This window comes from Clavelina lepadiformis, chromosome 2, assembly GCF_947623445.1.
Source record: "Clavelina lepadiformis chromosome 2, kaClaLepa1.1, whole genome shotgun sequence".
Taxonomy (NCBI): Eukaryota; Metazoa; Chordata; class Ascidiacea; order Aplousobranchia; family Clavelinidae; genus Clavelina; species Clavelina lepadiformis.
The window spans coordinates 4,806,226-4,813,339 of NC_135241.1; positions in this window are offsets into that span (position 1 = coordinate 4,806,226).

A 7,114-nucleotide genomic window follows, 5' to 3' on the forward strand; every position below is an offset into this window, starting at 1 on the left:
TCAGACTTTCCTCTACAATCTATATGCCATTACGATTGTTAACCACGATAAAACAATTTTTGTCGCATTGATCCAGTAACAACGAAGCAGAACAGGTCTGATTGAGTTAAGACTACTGGGTACTTTTATCTTCCTGTCATACCGCTCACGATATATAATAACGTCCATAATGTCCATGGTAGCCAGCCACGAACCAAAGTTCTACTGCTCTTTGCTTTTCAAGTAATGTTCTTATTTCTTTGCTGTACTTGTGTGAGGACGGTTCCTTTTATTCACCACGTTGTTAGGTTAGTTTATACGCATGATGCTATTATTTGAAACTTACTTGTATAGGCTGTGAGTTTGGTAGATTCAACAAAGCTTTAATTAAGCTAATGTTATGTGTTTTCGTGGTAAGTGCATCATTGGAACTTAAAGAGTAAATTGAATTACTATTTTTCGTATACTCCGAAGTTCATTACCAAATTTCTACACAAATTTGGAGAAGTATTAGATATTCGAAAGATCGAACTGACATCAATCTTCTCGTGGGTTCAGTTTGCTCGCTTGTTCCAGCAGTTTACTTCTATACTTCTCTATCAGTAAATGTGTTTTTAAAACTCTGTGTCCTAGAAACGCATTTGCCATAATTTACATAATATACAGTGATATCTTGAGTCTTGGAATAGATTGGAAAAATATCGGAACAAGCCTGTTAAGGGTTAGAAGGTCATTTTTTAACACACTGCTCCAATATTATTCGTTTATCTATAACTGTTCCGGAGACATCCTCATGGTAATGAGCTGGAATTTGCTGTGGTCACGCAGCAGTTTTTATTCTGCTTGATCAAACATTGTCCATCTTCAGTTCTATCGCTATCGACAATTTGATCAGTCGTACAGTCTAATTTACTCTCAAATCTTCAGATGTATTATAAGTTGTATGGACTTGAACCTTTAAAAGCATATTTTTTCTACAAGTCATATTTTTCTCAGCTAACTATAACGACGACATAGCAGCCAAACATTAATTACAGAAAAACCGGAAAATCTTAGTTGTTTGACTTTTTGCATAATTCTTTCTATTTTGCATTTTCGTATACCTTTCCCTTAAAAAAAATCGACATCTCTGACCGTACATTCGCCTTTGAAGCAGAATTATTAGGATATATATTTGTCCCATCAACTCTTCCGATGAAACTATTGATGAAACAAGGTTTTTTTTCTAATCACGGCTGCCAATTTTAAACGAAGGGGTTTCGCCTGTCTTGTATTCAAGCTGATCCATCGTCTTATCGCTATATCTGGTATCTATATCTATCTAAGCGCTAACGTTTTAAAAAAAAGCTTTGATATTATAATCCAATTGTTTTAAAATTTAAATGATCGTATTGACATAAAATTTGCACAGAATCAGGTTGTTTTTGGCAAGTTTTACATCATCATTATGGCAAATCACATCAATCCACTTGGAGCTGTTCTTACTGACTCCAAGATTACTTTTCTATAATTAGGTAGTTGATCCAGCAAGTTGGCCAATTAGGTCGCATGATAAATCTTCTTGAGCATTAAAACTTCATGTTCTTAGCTCCTGATGTCCAAATAATAATTTTATTAGCCTGCATATTGTCTCGATGAAAATACTTTACGGAAGTAATAGTTTTTCCAAATGATTGTGTTGATTTGAAACTTTCCCGGAATATGTCGTTGTTGTCAGAATGTTCCCTGCGAGTTTTACATCATTACGATCATCATCAGCCAGGATAAGGCACGACTTTAGCAAAAGTTTAGTTTTCTCACTTAAGTGGTAAACTTTTCAGTGATATCCCAGTTGACCCGGAATATATACAATGAAACAGTTCGGAAGAGTTGATGAAGTCTAAACAAAGATAAATAAAAACCTTGTTTTCAAAATATCGTGTTAAAAAGTGTTCTTCGTGATTATTCTCGGCAAGTTTGACTTCTTTCACTACTTTTCAATTTGCTTTCACTTTACATAAATCTATTGCAATTGTTCGCAGCTGATCTCCGATGGAACGTGTTTTGCTAATGAATATTCTCATGTGTAAACATTATCCACTGACGTTTACAATTACGTTTGAATTAGGCCTGCTGAATCAGTTTTTATGCAACTTCACAACCTGTTTAGAATAAACCCTTATCTCGTTGGTTATGGGAAAACTAAGTTGAGAAAGCTTGAATAGGCAATGAAATCAGAAATCAAAGAAAGGTTAGCATTCATTTTCACAAGGGTTTTTATTTTCGAAAAGCAATGTTTTTATGTTACACTTGCGTTGAACTGGTCGTCCTCGCCCAATTGTACTCGGCTAGTTTGACATAACTACGATTGTCAATTACGAAAAAGAAGTTCTTCTTTTCTTTGGTAAAGATGGCACATGCTATAGAAATGCAGTAGTTTTGTTGATTGATGTCTAATTCTCTGAGATGTTCTTACTTTTCCGTTGCAAACTACAATGATACCTTCCCATAATTTTTGAAAGATTCAGTATCACTTCAAATGTTTTTCACGCCATTTGAGTTCACATTACTAGTTATTGTCGACATGAAAAATCCTTTACCAACATTATTCCTTTCGCTTTAGGTTATGAAAAGCAACAGACGTTCACCTGCTTGGTTTTCGTTTGAATTTGCTTTGAATTCGCAAACTCGAATTGCGTCTTCAAGCAAGTTCCAACTTTAAATCTAGCACTTTCATCGCAGTTTTTTTCTGCGATCTTTATATGATGTTTTTGTGAAAACGGCCAGTACAATGATCCATTTTAAAACAGCCTGTATCGTTAATTCATATAACACGTTGCCCGACAAACGCTAAGCAAGTCAAGTAAAGATTATGATTAAAATAATGGAATTTTACTTTTATGATGTTGTTGGACAAGAATTCGCAGTATAATCATCGTGATATGAATTTAATGGAATAAATCAAGAATTCGGACATGTTTTCGTTATGTCTGGTATATAGGATATTACTTGTAGCTTATATCACTTGTAAAGAACTTTTTAAATTATGTTAATTATTAAATTAATTATTAAACAAGTAAAAATTTATTCGCTTACTTTTATTAAGCATTTAATGATCTTCATGAAACGGAGTATGTTTGCACTTGGCAGCTTCATCGTAATTCCAGTCTTGAACTTCTGTCACATAAGGGAATATGAAAAAACTGTACCAAGCAGTGTCAGAAATTTCATTAAATGATCGTGCTGACCTTAAACTTGCCAAGAATAAGTCGAACTCGTGGTGTTTGCTAGGTGAATAGTCAACTGTCAAATTTATTGTTTACTTTTGTAAGAGTCGAAACATGTTCAGAGTTACAGAGACGTGAAAAATAGCACCAAAAACAGCACATTTCTCGTTTTGGGCAATTATCAGTGGCAAGTGTGTAGTTTTTGGATAATGGCGTGGGGTAGATTTACCCACTTGCACCAGTTTATTTACAATTGTATCGTCGCTGGAGCATTTTGTTTCATAATGTAAGCACTTTAATTGCCTTAATCCAGGTAAATGGCACCTCAGGTACAATACATTTGCATCTTTGCATTCCCCAAAAACAAGTAACTACTCATATGAATACAAATACTGCAGCACTCTTTCATTCCAACATATCTAAACTTGTTACGGTTAGCAAAGGTGGGTGGTCAAAGAGATAAATGTGCGATATTTTAGGATGTACATGTTGAAAGATTTTTTTTTACAAAACTTAGTTCAAGCAGAGTATCTATAAATAGGACGAATGGTAATTCGCATTAGGAATTTGAAAGTTTTTTTTAAGAAATTCATCTGGTACAGACCCAACTGTAAGATGATTCAAGTGCGTTTGAGAAAAAATTCCATGTTACATCATTACACTGATAGTTTGGTTGTAGTATCGACCTAACTTTGATTCAGTAATAGTATCTTAGTATGAAAATGACAAATGCCTTTTAGTGCACAGTAGATTTTAAATTTAGTAGATCACTTTAACTTGAAAATTGAAAGGAACATTTATTCGCACTTGTCTAACAATGTCCGTAAACCACGTTATAACACTCAATTGTTTTATTTTGAAAGAGCAGAAACAAGTTTAATTTTTAAATTGAAGTTCTTTCGATATAGTTTGTTGTGAATTTTGAGTTGATCTAGGGTCAAGGCAATTGTTTACGCAATAACACACTTTTGTTTTCTTAAACATTTTATTATGTTTTTTCAATGTTTTGAGTAACTATGATGAATACCAGTCATGACGAAGCAGTGTATTTTCGTTCCTATGTTCTTTGGAACAACGTGAGTATGTTGCTTTTTCATACTGGGACAATGAGGCTTCTCGTCAGGTTTATCTTTACCATCGTGTTGTAAATCTATGCTGAATAAATTGTGAGTTCAAACTTTTCAAGAAAGTTTTATGTCACGCTGGATAATGGTATTCATTTAGCAATATTTTGTTCTAGTGTTGATAGCAGAGTTTGAACATGCTTTAAAAGTTACAAAGAAATGTCACAGTTTGTGCATGCTTCGAAGTTTTTTATCAAATTTCTTCTCAGATCTTGAAAAGCTCTTTAAGTTTAACAGATGGGTTAAGACACTTCTGGATGTTAACGAACGGGGTCTTGTGGTGATCATGAATCAGAATAAAACTGCTTGGATCTAGCAAAGTCCTTAGTCAGTTATACCACTTTCATCGACTTCACAGTTAATATAAAATATCATGATGCAATGGTGAATTGAAACATCTTTAATTTGTTATTTTAAACAAATAAGAAATTTTTACGTCAAGTTTGGCAATTCCCTCATCCAAAAATTCATTTTAGTGGTAACAATTTTCTTGTAACATGTATCTAAAGTTATAATTCTCATATTTTCAAAGGCATTGGTTATAGCAGTGTATGGTTATATTTAGGATGAGCAGGAGAAATTTCGCTATGTGACTGGCTATATCAGTCCTCTAAGATTTTGCAAAGAGTCAATAATATTCGGTTGAAGACCGTTCGAAACTGAGAAAATGTCTTTAGATCTGCGTATTGCATATGACCATTTTCAATAAGTCTATGTGCTAACACTCATAAATGCTTTACAGCACAATGTAAACAATCCAACCAGTGATTTCCAACTTTACAATAGAATGTAATCACATAATGACAATGGCAACATTGTATGTAAAATTACTGAAGATGCATGATATAGACAGAGCATAGTCATATAAACATTTTATTCCTCCTAGTGGCGTAGTTTAAAGGCCATTATGATCGAACCTTTTGTGCACTCTATTGTAAAATACAGGACTATAGACGCTACAACCTGTCAAACAACACCTTTCCAGTTGATAAGATTAAATACGACAGACAAACGTCTCTAAGGCTCAGAAGTGAATAATAGCTCCTTTGAAAAAGCAATTAAAGTCACCAACTGATAAACCTTAAGGTTTTGCGCAATTATCAGCGGCGAGTGCAAAATTTGTGGACAATAGCGCGGGGTCGGTTTGCCCGCTTGCACCAGCTGTTTATTTTTTATCTTTGCTGGAGCATTTTGTTTAAACCTTTGAGCATTGTAGTTGTCTTTATCCAGAAAATAGATAACCCATGTGTAAGACTGGCACTCACACGAATTACAATTGCACCTTTGCATTTCTAGCAAACAAGACCTACTGGTCTCTGGACTATAAATACTGCACCAAATTTTCACTCCAACATAGCAAACCTAGTTGCGGTTAGCAAAGGTTCGTGGTTGGGACAGTTGACCGTGTGAGGTTTGCAAACCTGAACGTAGAAGTAAATGATTTATGAAACTTATTTCAAACTAACCAATGTTGGGATGCTTGAAAAATTTCGTTATCGTAGTTTTCTATATTTTTATGTACAACTAAATGTTTTTAAACGTGTAATTCAGAGTTTCGAGTAGACAGCGAGGCCTCATAAACGTTTTAAAAGAAGTTCTTTCTTTACAAGTTTATAAGCTTTCATAAGTGTTATTACAGAAGATAGAGCTTTTGAAATGACGGAAAATATCATATTTAGGCTGTTATTAATCTGGACTTTACTAGGTTATTCTTATTTTATTGCAAACATTGTCCAAAGGTTGTAAGATAGGTCAACATTTTAGTTACTGCTCTAATATTGTTGTTTTATCTATATCAGTTCTGGAAGCCTACTGATGGTAACGAGCTGGAACTTGCTGTGATCATGCAGCAGTTTTTATATTGCTTGATCTAGCAATGTCCATCCTCAATTCTATCGCTGTCCACAAAGTCACCGCTAGCTGAGAATGTCGGAATACCGATAAAGTCGTGATATGAAACTTGGCTGGAATGAGTAAAACGTTTTTAGTTCCAAAATATTTTTTAGGTAAAACAGTTCTGGAACTTACGTTGAACTGGTAACTTATTGTTACCATTTCTCACAATTTTCTAAGTTTCTTATCAGATTTCTTCACATTTCATTCTTAGAAGAATTATAAAATTACCTGATTGTGCAGACTTGAAACTTGCACAGGATAAGTCGTATTCATTCGATTGTTCTTTGTAAGTTTTAAATCATCACAATTACCAGCCACCATAGAATTGTCTTTTCCCACCAAGTTATATTTATTGTTGGTACAAGCAGCGTTGGAACATGCTTCGAAAATTGTACAAATGCTGCATTTTCTGTATGTTCCGAAGCTCATTACCAAATTTCTTCACGAGTTAAAAAGCGTTTCTAAAGATCTATTTAACTTGAAATTTGCATGAAATATTTGCAAAGACGATCTTCAGCCATTGTAAAGCAGTGAATGAAGGTTCTTTGAAAGTATAAGGACATTTTCTGTTTGCGACTGCTTTTGTCAGTCCCTCCCGAGCCCGATTTTTTTGGATTGAAATTACAACGATATATATTGCTGTGATTTTTAAGTTTATCCAAGGTCAAGGGAACTATTTACACAATAGACCATTTTTGGCTACGTAAGTGTATTGTCCCTTATTTGCAAACTTTTGTATTGTGTCTTGCCTTCAAAGTGCAAATTACTGTCGTTTTTTACTTTTTGAAGAAAGGTATTTTTTTTCATTTATATGTTGTAAAAGTATTGTAGGACGTGCACTCCTGTAAAGGTGTCATTTACTACGAAGTAAAAGCTTATGAAAATTTAACACTTATTTCGTTGTCGGTT